Below are 18,560 nucleotides of genomic sequence, written 5' to 3'. Positions count from 1 at the left end.
AGCTTTCTTTCAAATGTCTAAGAAGTATTAATGACAAATGTATCTATTACATATAGGATGAACTTCCAATTATTGGTGATCTTATGGTAAGTAAAACTATAGATTTTTATTTAAAAAAAAAATAGTTTTTACATCTAAAATGTTTGAATTATATGAAAAATGGTTTGAAGATTCACAAATATTAATTAGAGATTAATTGCATTGTGTTTAATATGGTATAGAAGCATAACAATATTCATTATTTATCCATTTTTAGAATGATGGTCCCCTTACTGAAGATATCAGGGATGTTGCATGTGGTGTGATGGTGAGAATGTTTTGTTTTTTTTGGTTAAAACTATTTTATTAATGTTAAAGAAATTATGAGTATTTATTTTGTATTCCTGAATGTAGAAAGTGTAGGCACTGCTACACAAGATTCTATATAACTAGAATTGTCTTTTGTTTATTTTTCTTTATAATTAGTGAGTGAATTTTAAAAAAAAAATTCATTTATTTTTTTATCTTTTTTTTTTTTGCACACAGGAAGATGTTCTTGCAAGAGTAGCCAGAATTATGGTAAGAGAAAGTCCTCATCTCTACTGTGCTTTTATTTTTATATTTTCATTGAATATAACATTTCACAATATCAAGCAAAATAATGTCTATTCCTTTACTATGGACAATTTGTTACTGTTGGAAGGCAGCTTTTAATACAAAATGTCAAAAATATATATAAACATTTTATTCATATATATGCAAACGATTTGTACTACCTTATTTTAATTTATAAATGAATTATTGTTTTAATTTATCAATCAATTTAAATAATAATTAATACTTGATAGTTTTAAATTATTTTAATTTTATTTTCAGTATATGAAATGCATGTTTTTGAAATTATTCCTTTAATAATTTTATACAGAATATCGTAGCAGATGTTACTGGAGGAATACCAAGATTATTGAAGGATTGTAGAGATGATTATATGACACCAAGCCCATCAGAGAGCTGTAAGTGATATAGCAATGCAATTATCAATAGCAATAACTATATATATAATCAGTGGTAAACATTAGTTAATTAGTTCTGCCCTCTAACAATTAAGTTATCTGTTCCCCCAAAAGATCTTGAAAATCTGTTACTCACATTAAACCCTTTATTCCTTGTGTCCTCTTTCAATAAAATAAGATTGATGGATTGCGGTGCAAGATAGGTGGAGTCTTTGTAATGTATTTATGATAATCTCAGAGTCTAAGATAAATTTCAGGTATAAAACAAAGCTAGGTTAGTTGGTGCTACATATTGTGGGCCTCTATTACAATCTCAGATGGCCATAATAGCAAGCTTATTAGGTGCGCCCTGGTGTTTTAAAGTTAAAATATTTGCTCTTAGAGATGTGACCATTAACTTTAAAACTCATTTTTGTCAGCCCTGCAATATACATAAAATCTTAAAAAAAACTTTCAGACAAACCAGATTGAATTTCAGATTGACCCGCAATTGGCTCCTCTAGAATGTACAAGAGTAAATACAAAATAGGTGCTTTAGGGTTATTACCTATATTATCTTAATGAGAAATCAGCTTGTAATGGTGCAACATAGACATTCTTTATGCAGAGCTTTGTCTTAGGTTTAGCTTTCAAGAAAAAAAATATAAGAGAATTTATTGAGTTCAAAAGAACTGTGATTATTTTAATATATTTCTATGTTCTGAAACAATGATAGCTTTTAAAGAAAAAGTAATTAGAAATAAAACATTATGGAAATGCGGTCAATCTGAAAGACAAACCAGTTGAATTTCAGATTGACCGCAATTGGCTCCTTAGAATGTACAAGAGTAAATACAAAATAGGTGCTTTAGGGTTATTACCTATATTATCTTAATGAGAAATCAGCTTGTAATGGTGCAACATAGACATTCTTTATGCAGAGCTTTGTCTTAGGTTTAGCTTTCAAGAAAAAAAAATATAAGAGAATTTATTGAGTTCAAAAGAACTGTGATTATTTTAATATATTTCTATGTTCTGAAACAATGATAGCTTTTAAAGAAAAAGTAATTAGAAATAAAACATTATGGAAATGTCATTGCATGAAATTAAATTGTGTTACAGGTATTTAAATACTATAATGCAGGATAATGAAAGAATGCTTTTCATAGTTACATCTAATTTATAATGAACAAGGCTGAAGGAGCATAGAACATGTCATTAAAAAAAAAGGACTTTTGTGAAGCTTTAAAGGGACACTGACCCCAAATGTTTTCTTTTGTAATTCAGATAGAGCATGCAATTTTAAGCAACTTTCTAATTTACTCCTATTATCAATTTTTCTTCGTTCTCTTGCTATCATTATTTGAAAAAGAAGACATCATAGCTTTGTTTTGGTTTCAGTACTATGCACAGCACTTTTTATTGGTGGACAAATGTATCCACCAATCAGCAAGGACAACCCAGGTTGTTCACCAAAAATGGGCCGGCATCTAAACTTACATTCTTGCATTTCAAATAAAGATACCAAGAGAATGAAGAATATTTGATAATAGGAGTAAATTATAAAGTTGCTTAAAATTTCATGCTCAATCTGAATCACGAAAGAATTTTTTTTGGGTACAGTGTCCCTTTAACCCCTTAATGACCGGACCATTTTTCAGTTTTCTTACCCTTAATGACAATGGCTATTTTTACATTTCTGCAGTGTTTGTGTTTAGCTGTAATTTTCCTCTTACTCATTTACTGTACCCACACATATTATATACCGTTTTTCTCGCCATTAAATGGACTTTCTAAAGATAACCATTTTTTTCATCACATCTTATAATTTAATATAAAAATTATATAAAATATGAGGAAAAAAATGGAAAAAAAACACACTTTTTCTAACTTTGACCTCCAAAATATGTTACACATCTACAACCACCAAAAAACACCCATGCTAAATAGTTTCTAAATTTTGTCCTGAGTTTAGAAATACCCAATGGTTACATGTTGTTTGCTTTTTTTGCAAGTTATAGGGCAATAAGTACAAGTAGAACTTTGCTATTTCTAAACCACTTTTTTTCAAATTAGCGCTAGTTACATTGGAACACTGATATCTGTCCGGGAATCCCTGAATATCCCTTGACATGTACATATTTTTTTTTAGAAGACAACCCAAAGTATTGATTTATGCCCATTTTGGTATATTTCATGCCACCATTTCACTGCAAAATGCGAGCAAATAAAAAAATTGTTCACTTTTTCACAAATTTTGTCACAAACTTTAGGTTTCTCACTGAAATTATTTACAAACAGTTTGTGCAATTATGGCACAAATGGTTGTAAATGCTTCTCTGGGATCCCCCCTTTGTTCAGAATTAGCAGACATATATGGCTTTGGCGTTGCTTTTTGGTAATTAGAAGGCCCGCTAAATGCAGAGCTGCGCACCACACGTGTATTATGCCCAGCAGTGAAGGGGTTAATTAGGGATCTTGTAGGGACCTTGAAGGGTTAATTTTAGCTTTAGTGTAGTGTAGTAGACAACCCAAAGTATTGATCTAGGCCCATTTTTGGTATATTTCATGCCACCATTTCACCGCCAAATGCGAGCAAATAAAAAAAAAAGTGAAATTTTTCACAATTTTAGGTTTCTCACTTAAATTATTTACAAACAGCTTGTGCAATTATGGCACAAATGGTTGTAAATGCTTCTCTGGGATCTCCTTTGTTCATAAATAGCAGACATATATGGCTTTGGCGTTGCTTTTTGGCAATTAGGAGGCCGCCTAAATGCTGCTGCGCACCACACTTTTATTAAGCCCAGCAGTGAAGGGGTTAATTAGGTAGCTTGTAGAGAGCTTGCAGGGTTAATTTTAGCTTTAGTGTAGAGCTCAACCTCCCACCTGACACATCCCACCCCCAGATCCCTCCCAGACAGCTCTCTTCCCTCCCCCCCCCCACAAATTGTCCCCGCCTATCTTAAGTACTGGCAGAAAGTCTGCCAGTACTAAAATAAAGGTGTTTTTTTTTTGTTTTTTGTTTTTTTTAATTATTCAGCTGTGATGGACCCCTGCCTTAATCCCCAACCTCCCTGATCCCCCCCAAACACCTCTCTAACCCTCCCCACCTACCTAATTGCCACCATCTTGGGTACTGGCAAGCTGTATGCCAGTACCCAGTTTTCCACCCCCAAAAAAGTGTTTTGTTTTGTTACATGTTTTATTTTTTCTGTAGTGTAGCTGCCCCAACCACCCCCCCCCCACCCCCCCCACCCCCCCCCCCCCCCCCCCCCCCCCCCACCCCCCCCCCCCAGATCCAGATCTGATCAAAATTCTGCCCCCCTCCCTCTTACCTAAATTCATTGGTGGCAGTGCCAGTGATTGCTGCGCGCGCGCACGCGCACACACACGCAGGCGCGCGTGCACGCAGCCCGCCGACGCTCCCGGCATCCGGCGTGCACAATACACTTGAAGGAACCGGATGCCGGGGTAGCGATGGGCCGCCCCACCCCTCCTCCCTGTAAGCTCCCACCCCACCAACGAACGGCCGCATCGCTACCGGTGCAGAGAGGGCCACAGAGTGGCTCTCTATGCATCGGATGCTTTCTAAAGGGTATTGCAGGATGCCTCAATATCGAAGGCATCACTGCAATACCCTGAGAGCTGCTGGAAGCGATTGCGATCGCTTCCAGCACTCTCTTAGACAAGTGACGTACCAGGTACGTCCATTGTCACTAACTGCAAGTTTTTGCAGGACGTACCTGGTACGTCACTTGTCATTAAGGGGTTAAACGGATATTCCAGCCAAATTGAAAAACCACATGGGTGCATTTCGGTATTGAACGGAAGCAATTTTGTAATATAGATGCATTAGCAAAAATGCTTCTAATAAAAGCTATAGCTGTTTCAAAAGTATATTTAAGTATGCACTGTGCACCAGCATTTTATAAACAACACTTGCTCAGAGAGCCTAAGGTGCTTGTACCATCTTGTAATGACTCAATTTGTTAATTGCTGACATGATACAAGCCCCACTGATGATCTGAGCAGCTGCATTAATTTAAAATTTGGGTGCAGTGACAATATCTAGCTAAGCTTCACATGCACGTGCAGAGAAAAAAACAGTGATAACTCTTACTAGAAGCATTTTATTTGCCAATACATGTATATTGCAAATATGTTTCTATTCCCCAAAGATAGATGTAATAAATTTATGTGCATTTTATTTTGACTGGAATGTCCCTTTAAGAGGACAAAGTAAGCAAAAATGTTTATCATGAATATTTAAAAAAAGCAACAAATAAATATGATAAAATACTGTTGCTTGAAAAAAGTCATAAAAAACGAGTTACATTTAAATGATAGGAAAGGGTTGTTTTGTGTAAATCTGTCACTGTAGCTTACATGTTATGTTCACTGCTGATAAAGACTGCTTGCATAGTTGTGTTTGCTTGCAAGGACATGCGTGAATTATTAGGGATTGGCAGAGTACAGTATTTTCATAGCAAGTGATTCACTAGGTGGTGCTCCTGAATGCATTGGTCTCCATTTACTAATTGACAGATAGACAAGGGCAGACATCTCCTCCATTTTTTTTTTCTTATTACACATGGCAGCTTTGATTAGCGTTAACACACTGATTTAAAATAACTAGCTAAGAGAACGGCAGTACAATATATTAACCAGTCTCTCCTCTTTTACAGGCAGCACCAAGAAGACCGGTGTTTTCTTCATTCTGAAACATTTATTCACTATGCTTAATAACAGAAGATTGTTTCATCTGTGTAGACCATAGCCATCTTATTCACCTGGGGCTTATACTGATGTTGTTTATCAATATCTTTCATCTCTATAATAAATTAATTTCCTGGCAGATGTGCGTTATTATTATTTATTTGAAGCTGACAATTTAATAAAGACGTATTCTGTGTAAGGAAACCAAATATAAGTAAACCTAAGTTCTGAACAAAATAATATTTGATGGAAAAAACAAACTAATTAACATAAAATCAAAGCATACACTGCACTTTGAAAGTTTCTCAGTAACAATTGGATTCCCAATCATTTATGGAGAGAAGTCATCTCATAGACTTTAATGAATAAAAAAAAATAAGGAGCCAGAAAGTCCAAGAAAACTTTGAGCTGCCTCCCCCAGGGGCCCAATGATAAAAAAAAAAATCACTGGCATGGAGAGAAATCACACAAAATATTTGGTGATATAGGTGTCTCTCCTTCATCTACTGAACTCTGCATAGTGACCTCAATGTATTTGATAAGGTTTTGATAATCTTGCCAGACTGGAGACCTTTAGATAATTGTGTACTTAGAAAACACAGTTTAACTTTCTAAAGATTTGACCATTATATAACTGGAAAAATAAATTATTGAGACCTCCTAGGTTTTAAAATTCATAGAAAATACAGTAAGCATGGTGAGAGAACATCACTGGCTTTCCAGTCCACTCTCTTAAACTGGAAAGTTAATTTCACATAGACAAAATACAAAGTACAATGCAATAAGTTAAAAAAAAAACAATGTACAAAGCATTCTTATTGTGTTTAATAGTTTGTATTGAGGTTTAAAACAGTACAAAGAACAACAAGCTTCAGGTTTGCACAATGCATGATAAATATGTGCAACCAGGCTGAAAATAGAACACTCCGCAGATGTATACATGCAGACTGACATACTCAAATTCAAACTTGACAAGATATTTATGATATTATGTGCAAACTAATAAACCTCTTATTTTACCCTCCAAGACGGTGTAGGCCTCTTAGACCTCAGGTTTCACTTAATTAATTAAAACTTTCCTTATTCTGACCTCCTAACTGTATTAAGGCCTCTCTTGGACCTTGGACATCTACTTTACAAAACATAGTAGGCTTATGTGATTACAAAAGCATAGGCTCCTCTTGGACCTGTAGATATACTATAGAGCAGCATATATTCTAAGCATATGAATTTAAACACTAGCTTTGTAATCCCTAAAAATATACATAACAAGTGCTGTTTGCCACCACTAAATTGCCTTTTGGAAAAAAAACTATACAGGTAAATTAAACATAAGAATTTATTTTGAGAAAACAATACTAAGCTCTCTATCAGATATTACAAGCATTTGAGTAAAAATGACATATGCTGCCCATAACTGAAGTATACTGATCTGAAATAGCCTCCTACCTATATTAAGACCTCTCTTGGACCTTAGACATCTAATTTGCAAAACATAGGATGTTTATGTGGTTTCAACAAAGGTCTTTCTTGGACCTGTAAGTATACTATAGGGAAGCATATAATCTAAACATATGAGCTGAAACAATAGCTTTGTAATCCTTAAAATAAACATAACAGATGCTATTTGGTATCACTAAATTGGTTATTGGAAAAATTAATATAGTTAACAAGGAAACATAAAAATCTATATTTTTCAAACAAATGATTAAAGATAAAATATGCTGACTCATTTTTAACTAGCATTTCATAACTGAGCAGCAGTAAACAATAAATATGTTAGATCTTTTATCAAATAAAGCATTATGCCTTCAGCCTTTATGGGAATGAACTTTAGGTCTATATTACAACATATGCATGCATAACTTAGACTATAATAGTTTATAAAATAAATGACCCCATGTCTAAGTCAAATAGCTTATGTGAATAAAATGTAAGGACTATGCAGTGACTGGCATAAGAGCATCTAAACAAAGGTGCATTCTAAGTAAAGGCTGCATTATACTCAGAAAAAAAGGCAAAGTAAACTAGTACTGAACAGTAAGGCTAATAACTCCCACACACAAAGATAAATAATTTAACTAGAGCCAAAAATAGGCTGTGCCTGTCCTGTGGCAAATATTACTTTGTGCAATAAATGATTAGAATGATAGACTGAGATGATAGCACACAACGTTCTCTCCCCATGGCAAATTGAACACATAAAACTCAATAAGCAAATTACTATTGCTACAACTGAATGTATAAACACAGTGTTTCATAGGTCTTATCCCAACCATGAAGATTTGACTGATATGCCTTCATAAAAGGCTAAATCCCTGTTAAAAAAGTAACAAATACAATATAGGGGTTCCACAGAATACCATTGTATCAAAATATAACTCATCTAGGGGAATTTGCTAAGCAAACAGCAATATGTATCCCACTCTGAGAAAAATCACCCTATTTCAGATGCAGGTAGCACAACGTCCTATGAATGCTTCCCAAGTGACAGTTTTGTGTAAGGCTGTAAGTTTTGTGTAAGGTTTTGTGTAAGAAACAGTTCAGGCGGCACTAAGTTCGCTCGAATCTCCACAATAGAAGCATTCCCCTGTTGCTGTAATTTCTATTAATAATCCAGGAAGCTGGCAATCTCCCCTGAATCCCAAGAATGTATAAAGGCATTTATCTGCTGAGATAAAGGTACATACCATCCCTCTTGTCTGCAAGTAACAAACTGATAAGTGATCCATCTTCCTCTCCTAAGCTTTTCAAAGCTAGGGCCATAGCACTTCCCGTCTGACAAGTGATTCATCTTCCCCTCCTAAGCCATTCTCAGCTAGGGTCATAACATTAAACCATATTATAGGAGGCAGAGAGAGGACTGGTTGGAGGATGCATAAATATAACTTGATCCGGGTTGTAGAGGCCTGCAACATATTAAAGGGATACTAACCCCAATTTCTTTTCTTTCATGATTCAGATAGAGAGTGCAATTTTAAGCAACTTTCTAATTTACTCTTATTATCAATTTTTCTTTGTTCTCTTGCTATCTTTATTTAAAAACCAAGAATGTAAAGCTAAAGAGCTGGCATTATTTTTGGTTCAGCACCTGGGATATGCTTGTGTATTGGTTTGCTAAATGTAGCTTCTTGCCACTTCAACAGTCAAAATCAGGCGATCAATTCTCTCATTAATCTTCCTCACAAAACCATCAAAGAGAGATTGATAGGCTCTGTAAATTTCCTCCATTTGAAAGCCTTTCAGGGAGTGCTCAAATGTATTATATAAAAAAGTGTCTTACCATTTGTTTACCAAAAGTTTCAGATTCAAGCTGGCACAAGTAGTATTGTATCAAGATATAGCTTTGCTCAGGACAATACCAGTTTAGACTACAAGTACAAATAAGTACCAGTGCTAGGGTATTAGTATAAAGATCATCAGTGAGAAAAGAAAAATATCGCCTAGATTTAGAGTTCTGTGTTAGCCGTCAAAAAGCAGCGTTAAGGGCTCCTAACGCTCCTTTTGGCTGCCCACTGGTATTTAGTGTCAGCCAGGAAAGGGTCTAACGTTCGCTTTCAAGCAGCGACTTTTCCATACCGCAGATCCCCTTACGCCAATTGCGTATCCTATCTTTTCAATAGGATCTTCCTAACGCTGGTATTTAGAGTCTTGGCTGAAGTGAGCAGTAGACCCTCTACTGACAAGACTCCAGCCGCAGAAAAAAGTCAGCAGTTAAGAGCTTTCTGGGCTAACGCCGGTTTATAAAGCTCTTAACTACTGTGCTCTAAAGTACACTAACACCCATAAACTACCTATGTACCCCTAAACCGAGGTCCCCCCACATCGCCGCCACTATAATAAATTTTTTTAACCCCTAATCTGCCGATCGCACACCGCCGCCACCTACATTATTTCTATGAACCCCTAATCTGCTGCCCCTAACATCGCTGACACCTACATTATATTTATTAACCCCTAATCTGCCCCCCCATGTCGCCGCTACCTACCTACACTCTGAAGATCTCCCTACCTTGAGCCGTGTTCACACAGCCGGGCACCGATGGACCAAAAGAGGACATCCGGAGTGGCAGAAGTCTTCATCCTATCCGGGCAGGATGAAAATAAAAAAGATTACAAGAATTTTAAGCTAATTACATCTAATCTAAGCCCCCTAATACAATAAAAAAGCCCTCCAAATAATAAAATTTCCCTACCCTAAACTAAATTACAAAAGTAATCAGCTCTATTACCAGCCCTTAAAAGGGCCTTTTGCGGGGCATTGCCTGAAGTAATTAGCTCTTTTACCTGTAAAAAAAAGAACAACCCCCCATTACAACCCACCACCCCCACACTCCTACTCTAAAACCCACCCGATCCCCCCTTAAAGAAACCTAAGTCTAACACCCAAGTGCTCCTTACCTGTCCTGAAGACCGGCAGAGAAGGTCCTGTTCCAGGCGGAGAAGTCTTCTTCCAAGCGGCGACCTCTTCTTCTTCGGCCACGCTGGAACTGAAGATCGGCGACGCTGGAACTGAAGACCGCGGAGCCATGGAGCATGGAGGATCCTCTTCATACGATCTCCGCCGTACACTGAATAGGAATTCAAGGTACGCGATTAAAAATGGCGTCCCTTGAATTCCTATTGGCTGATTTGAGCCTTCAAATTCAAATCAGCCAATCGAATGAGAGCTTCTGTATTTCTATTGGCTGATTTGAATAGCCAATAAAATAAGAGCTGCTGTAATTCTATTGGCTATTCAAATCAGCCAATTCCTGGTTCCTGGAGGAAGAAGAAGAGATCACCGCTTGGAAGAAGACTTCTCCGCCTTGAACAGGACCTTCTCTGCCGGTCTTCAGGACAGGTAAGGAGCACTTGGGTGTTAGACTTAGGTATTTTTAAGGGGGGATCGGGTGGGTTTTAGAGTAGGGGTGTGTGGGTGGTGGGTTGTAATAGGGGGGTTGTTCTTTTTTTTTGCAGGTAAAAGAGCTGATTACTTTGGGGCAATGCCCCGCAAAAGGCTCTTTTAAGGGCTGGTAATAGAGCTGATTACTTTTGTAATTTAGTTTAGGGTAGGGAAATTTTATTATTTTGGGGGCTTATTTATTTTATTAGGGGGCTTAGATTAGGTGTAATTAGCTTAAAATTCTTGTAATCTTTTTTATTTTTTGTAATTTAGTGTTTTGTTTTTTTTAATATAGTTTAGTGTATTTAATTGTATTTTAGTTGAGATAATTGTAGTTTATTTAATTAATTTATTGATAGTGTAGTGTTAGGTGTAATGGTAACTTAGGTTAGGATTTATTTTACAGGTAATTTTGTAATTATTTTAACTAGGTAGCTATTAAATAGTGGTGTAGGGGGGTTAGATTAGGGGTTAATATATTTAATATATGTGGCGGCGGTGTAGGGGGATTAGATTAGGGGTTAATATATTTAATATAGGTTGCGGCGGTGTAGGGGGATTAGATTAGGGGTTAATATATTTAATATAGGTGGCGGCAGTGTAGGGGGATCAGATTAGGGGTTAATACATATAATATAGGTGGCGTGGTGTAGGGGAATCAGATTAGGGGTTAATATATTTAATATAGGTGGCTGCGGTGTAGGGGGATCAGATTAGGGTTAATACATATAATATAGGTGGCGGCGGTGTAGGGGGATCAGATTAGGGGTTAATATATTTAATATAGGTGGGCGGCGGTGTAGGGGGATCAGATTAGGGGTTAATACATATAATATATCTGGCAACGGTGTAGGGGGATCAGATTAGGGGTTAATATATTTAATATAGGTGGCGGCGGTGTAGGGGGGTCAGATTAGGGGGTAATACATTTAATGTAGGTGGCGGCGGGGTCTGGGAGCGGCGGTTTAAGGGTTACAAGACTTTATTAGGTATTACGGTGGGGGATTGCGGTTGACAGGTAGATAGACATTGCGCATGCGTTAGGTGTTAGGTTTTATTTTGCAGGCAGTTTAGGGAGTTACGGGGCTCCAATACTCAGCGTAAGGCTTGCTACGCATGCATTTTGTGGTGAGGTGAAAATGAAGTAAGATTTCTCCATTTTCGCCACGTAAGTCCTTACGCTGTATATTGGATACCAAACTCGCGCGGGTTTGGTATATCAGTCTATGGGCCAAAAAACTACGGCCGAAGGCAGAAATATACGAGTTTAACTTTTATGTTATGCCGTATATAGGATACCAAACCAACGCAAAATTTGGCGTCGCCGGCTTTTGCGGGCGATGCTGAATATCGGATCGGGCCCAATGTATTTATCTACTTATTTATTTATTTCTTAGAGTAGAGTTTACTGATGTGGTGATTACAGGAAATGGCTGAGATTTATTTCCTCATTCAGACCATTAGGATCTAGAGTGTCCAAATTAAAAATCCATCTACTTTCACGTTTTAGTAGCGTTCTGTCTAGGTCTCTGCCCCTAATACCGAAATGAGCTTGGTCAATCCTGATCACCTTCAAATCATGTGTAGCAGAGTTGTGACAGAGTTTGAAGTGTCTAGCTATGCTGGAGGTCTTTTCTTCATTATCAATATCTCTTAGGTGTTCAAGAACCCAATCTCATAGGGTTTGTGTAGTTTTACCTATGTAGTAAAGGGGACAGCTTGCACTTAGCTAGATATACTAAGCCCTCAGTTCAACATGTAATTTTACTCCATATTTTGTATACTTTACACTTCTATCTGCAAATAATCTTATTCTTTTAATGTAGTTACATGCCTTACACTGTCTACATGGGTAACAGCCTGGTTCCATTTTTACTCTCTGTAACCAGTTATGTGGATTTGGGACTCTGACAAATTTACTATGCACTAGACTATCACACAGATGTGGTGCTCTGTGTGCTGTGAATTGTGGCTGTGCTGTCAAAATGGATCTCAATTTGGCGTCCTTTATGTAGTATATTCCAATGTCTTTTCATTATGTTACTTATGTATTCCCACCCCTCATTATACTGTGTTCTATATCTCACTGTTGTATTTTGTATTCTCTGTCTATGGTTTACATTGGACGTCTGTATTAGACCAAAAAGACTATCTTGTTGAGACTTTTCACTAATATGTTGATAACTCTTACTTATTAGTTTTTTTTGTTAGCCTCGATCAATAAATCTCTGTGTGAGATCTCGAGACTCATTTCTAAAGTCTGAGTCAGTGGTGCAATTCCTACGTGCTCAAAAAATGAGAGACAGGAATCCCCCCAATTTGGTTGTCTTAGATGAAAACCCTCTATAGTTTTGATTATAGTTAGATCCAAAAAATGTATCTCCCTCTTATCAAACATTTAGGGTAAATTTGAGGTTGTATTCTTTAGTATCAAGTGATTTGACATATTCTTTTAGAGTATGCTCCTCACCCTGCCACAGCAGGACCACATCATCTATGTAGAGTAGCCACACTGGTATATGTGTCACTGCTGTGTCAGAGTTAAGGGTGAAGGCATGTTCCCAGAAACCAAGGTAAAGGCACGCATACGATGGGGCAAATTTGGCCCCCCTCACCATGCCTCTAACTGGGAGATAGAATCTGTCATCAAATACAAATAAATTATTAGTAAGGGAGAACTCTAAGAGTTTACAAATGAAATCTGTATGTGACTGTAAAGATGTTCCCCTTTGCTGTAGGTAATATCTAATCGCTTGTATCCCTTTGTCATGAGGAATACTAGAGTACAGAGACTCTACGTCAATTGTTGCCAAAATAGTATCGTCATCTATTGTCAACGAATTGATCTTCTTCAGAAGATCTGGTGTGTCTTGTACAAAAGAGGAAAGATAGGTCACAAATGGTTTTAAAAAATGATCAATATATTGTCCTATACCCTCCAGAGATCCATCTAGACTAGCTATGATAGGTCTATGAGGGGAATAATTATGTCCCTCTTTGTGGACCTTTGGTATGGTATAGAATGTAGGTATTTTTGGAAACGTGGGCAAAAGAAAATCATATTCATTCATAGATATAATTTGATCATTATATACCCCACATAGTTTGATCTAGAGGATTGGATCAGGCGACTTGATCACTACGTATATTCTTGTTGGTACTGAGTTCTATTAGGGCTTTTCTCTCCCCTGTGGACAAGTTGTCTGAAAGGGGGCCTGCACTGTTAAGATGTTTAATTTATGATTCAACTAATTTAACAAAAGCACTTTGCTTAAATTAGGCATAAAGGTTGATCATGCTTTTAGGCCACTATTAAGGGAACATCGTTCCTTAATGATGTCTGTCTCATCAGATTATTTTTCTAATAAGTCTAAGGTTTCAAACACGTCATCAATATGCATAGAAGGGTTGTTCTCTCCTCTCCTGCAAGTATTTTATGACAAGCTAGTTTCCTTGCAAACAAGTATAGATTTTTGACTGCTTCAAATTTGTTTATAATTTTTACTGGAGAACAAGATAAGCCCCTTTTAAGAACAGTGATCTGATCTATTGTGAGGTTTATAGAGGACAGGATAATTACTAATCTGTGATCTACTTTTTGTTCCTCAGTCTATAGCTACTGTTCTTTCAATTTGCATTATTTTTATTTTTTCCTCTCCCCCTTCTGGTTTTTGTGTAGTTATCTCTCCTTTGTGTTGTTTCCCTAAAGGGGATTACTCTTTTTATTTTGGTTCTTATTTTAGATGTTTGTTTCTTTTCACCTTCTTCTAAATCACTATTTGTGTTTCCCCTTTGTTTATTAAATGTGTATTCTTGTTTAGACTGATAGTCTTTGCCATCCCTAATAAACTTCTTCTTAATTCTTTTTAATTTTCATTTCTGATTGTGTTCGTAGAATTTCATTTTTTATTTTATCATTTAACTCTTTAAATTCACTATTGTCTTCCCACTTATTTAAGTATTATTGTATAGTATTGTAGCAAAATAACTAATGCTGCTCTACCCCGGGTTACGGGGTGTTGACAAGAAGGCCACCCCCGTATCTGACATCAACGCTCCAGTCCGAGAGAGCTGCCAATGTCACTCTATCAGAATTTATATCTTTAGATTCAGCACAAGCTTTCTAACAAGATTTACTAATCTCAATATCAGTGACATCAAATAGCAGATAATTGGAGGATTATCTCTACTCCCATTAGCAGACACCAGATTTGAGACAGATCATAGCTGCTGCCCAGATATGCCCCCCGCATTCTCAGTCAAATTTGAAAAAAATAAAAATAAAATCACTATACAAAATACAAAATGTAAATGTACTTACACTCAAATATAAAATCCTGAAGTCTAAAGTAATTTAAAGTATTTAAACTAAAACATTTAAAAAAAGAAACTAAAATAAAGTGCAATGTAACAGAATTCTGATTTCATGAAGTACTATATTTTACTTGTATTTCCTTAACTTCTAGAAATGTAGAAAACTCCCCTTAGTGAGACATAGTAAAATGTCTCCTAGAATTGTGCGTGAGATCAGATGTGCTGATGAATCTAATTAAATAATCTCCCTGTGTTGTAAGCTTTTGAGTGTCAGGCTTAATTTAAGAGCTTCATCCATTCCATGCTAGGATAAAATGTGGCCTAAAAATATAAATCTAAGAATAATAAAAAAATAGACGTACTATTATCATGCAAACATTTGAGATAGGGACCTTGTGGCTTTAAAGCAGGTGTGCAGTGGAATAAAATAGAAATAGGAGCCACTGAGGATTATGTTCTTATGGAGCTGGGGAGTGAGGTAAAACACGGAGTTACTAAGCACTAGTAGTTTAAAACTGGCCTCTTTTTTTAAAATCTAGGACATAATACTAAAAATTTATAATTTATTTGAAAGAGCAGTAATTAAACATGTTAAAAGTATGTTTTCCATAAAAAAGGATAAGTAACATACATACATTTGAAGTAAAACTAACAGTAGGTGTATGCCTGTGTGCAACTCAGTTCTGGAATGCTACTGGTCATTGGATAATATGGACAACGCCCACCAAAAATGGTTTATTTAGGACGAAGACGCCCAATAAAAAGACATAATCATAATATTGTTTAAATACACTCTTTCAAATGGGACAAAACCAAATGGAGATTAGCATGTCCCTTTAATTATGTCTTTTTCTCCTACCCCCAATAAAATAAGTTTTCATAATTAAAGATGTGTCTTCTTCATCAGTATATTTTAAGGAATGCTGGCATCTTAAAGTTACTTGGCGTTCCTGGAAAGTGTACCTGAGTTGGGACCCTGCAACTCTGTTTTCCTAAGGAGCTTTAGTTTGGGAAAATAAATTATCATGAAATGCTCTATCCACCCTGTGTAGAAATACACTTCAGTTCAGGGTGATATTTATTCTTTTGAAAATTCAAGCAGAGAAATCAATTCAGTTAAGGACTGTCAGCTTAAAGATACATTATAGTCAAAAAATAAAATTAAAGTAAATACCCCATTGAAAGTTTGGCACTCTCTAGCAAGCACACAGGTAGATTAAAAGGACAACATGAAGGTCTTTTCAGCCTGGTTCCCAAACCTACAGCTAGTCAATGCATACCTTTAACCAAACACACTGCGATACAAACAAGGGTGACACAGAACTTTTGTAATTTCCCTAGACACATACAAAAGACGGAAATAGACTGCACTCTCAAACTGGACTGGGTACACAATGCCCTGAGCACTCAGAAGCACTTACAGACAGCTGCACAGCTCTAAGGGACTCAGGCAGTTAACCCCACCCAAGCCTGGGTGCAAAGCCCATAGGGAAAATTACAAAACAAAATTATTATCCACAACACAAATGGAAGAGTTAGCTAAAGCATTTGGCCAAATGGTGATATGCCCAGGACTAAGTTAAGTTGTCTTCCTCCCTGAGTCCCTAACCTACAGCCACACAATGTCTGGTTACCTCAGAAACAAAGTAGTGTCTGCAGTTAGTTGGCATCTGACACTATCCACATTGCTCCTTGTCACAACATAAATACATTAAAATATACTGTTACACTCATATAAACATTATCTGATAAAAAAATATTCATGCAAATATCCCTTTTTTAAGGGTTAAAATGTATATGGAATATGGCCATGTATTTGACTACAAAGGGCTATAATTTATATATATATATATATATATATATATATATATATATATATATGTGTGTGTGTGTGTGTGTGTGCATTATAATAATGCTATAAAATATTTAATAATGTGTTTTACTGTGTATTTAGAGTAAATATTTAACATTAAAGTGTTCTTGACATACAGAACGTTATTTTGAATTTAAATACATATTTCTATATATATTTGTATGTGTTTTTACCTTCATATCTATTCCAATAGATATATAGGTATAGATATATATTATATTTTACATTAATATTAATAATAATTAAAACAATTATATGTGAATAACACAGGTATGGAAAATATGCGTATAGCAATTTTGGTTTCGTATTTCGCACATGGAAAATTAGCTATGGTATGTTATTGAAATATTAAATATAAAAAATAATAATTATTAAAAATGATTATAGGTACTAAAAATATTTTTATATATGTATATATATATATATATATATATATATATATATATATATATATATATATATATATGTAGCTCTGTAAAAAAAATTAGAAACCACTGCAAAATTATCAGTTTCTCTGGTTTTAATATTTATAGGTATGTGTTTTATTTCAAATGAACATTCTTTTTATTTCTATAAACTACTGACAACATTTCTTCCAAATTCCAAGTAAAAATATAGTCAATTAGAGCATTTATGATATTATATATACCATTGCTGGTGTCATCAATATCCTCTTGCAATAGGGTCAGATGGATGTCTAACGGGCGCCCCATGCTAGTAGTATCTCAAAAGCAATTGGAATAATAAAAACAAAAAATACAATTGACACTGCCAAAAGAGTTAAAAAGAAAAGTTTTGAGTGAGGAAAGGGCGGTTTCAATTGTGGTTTTGCTGTCAGAGAGATACAATGAGCATTAGGTAGCATTCATCCTTAAAACTTCAAAGATGGTGGTTCATACGAACAAGGGTCATGCAGCAGACATTGGAGACAACAAAGCTACAGACCAGCAGAGGGCAAAAAATACTCTCCATTGCCCGGGATGACCACCAAACTAATTTAAATGTCACTCAACAACCAAAGGATGACACCAAGTGACCTACAAACAGAAAGGCAAATGGCAGCTTGGGTGAAGTGAAAGGCATGGACAGTGCAAAACAGGATCCTAGGGGCAGGGCCTAAAGTTGTGCAAAGCTAGAAATAAGCCCTTCCTCAATGAGAAGCAGAGCCAGGCTAAAGTTTGAAAAGGACCATAAGGATTGGACCGTAGAGGACTGGAGTAAGGTAATCTTCTTGGATGAGTCCAAATTTTAGCTTTGTCCAATACATGGTCATCTAATTGCTAGACAGAGGCTTAGAGTGGCATAAAAGCAACAGTGCCTCGCACACACTGTGAAATTTGGTGTAGGATTGGTGATGACCTGTGGGTGCTTCAGCAAGGCTGGAATCTGGCAGATTTATTTTTGTAAAGGACACATATATCAAGCCACGTACAAAGTTATATTGAAGAAAAACTTACTTGACAAGGTTCCCCAAATGTATTTTTTTCCCCTGCAGGACAATGCTCCATGCCACAGAGACAGTTCAATCAAGGTTTAGATGGAGGGGCCACTAGTACAAGACCCTATCATGACCGGCCCAGTCTCCAGACCTGAACCCCCATTGAAAACCTCTGTAACCTGATGAAGAAGAAGATGGATGATCACAAGCCATCAAACAAAAATGGTAGAGAGCACACCAAGACACATTAAAGCTGTAATTGAAAATCATGGTTATTTCACCAAATATTGATTTCTGAACTCTTGCTAAGTTAAAACATTAGTATTGTATTGTTTAAAAATAAATATGAATTTATTTTCT

The 18,560-nt window shown here is 36.1% G+C and overlaps 1 long non-coding RNA gene across 1 annotated transcript; it reads left to right on the top strand.

Annotated features, from left to right (window-relative positions):
• Positions 1-903: 903 nt before the first annotated feature.
• LOC128665087 (uncharacterized) lies at positions 904-5,829 on the top strand. Its single transcript, XR_008402995.1, has 2 exons — positions 904-992; positions 5,660-5,829. It is a non-coding gene; the product is annotated as an uncharacterized LOC128665087 (long non-coding RNA).
• The last annotated feature ends 12,731 nt before the right edge of the window (positions 5,830-18,560 follow it).

The sequence above is a fragment of the Bombina bombina genome, chromosome 6 (assembly GCF_027579735.1).
Source record: "Bombina bombina isolate aBomBom1 chromosome 6, aBomBom1.pri, whole genome shotgun sequence".
In the NCBI taxonomy this organism is placed as follows: Eukaryota; Metazoa; Chordata; class Amphibia; order Anura; family Bombinatoridae; genus Bombina; species Bombina bombina.
The sequence above is the reverse complement of the archived record's forward strand: the minus strand, read 5'-3'. Positions and strand labels throughout refer to the sequence as shown.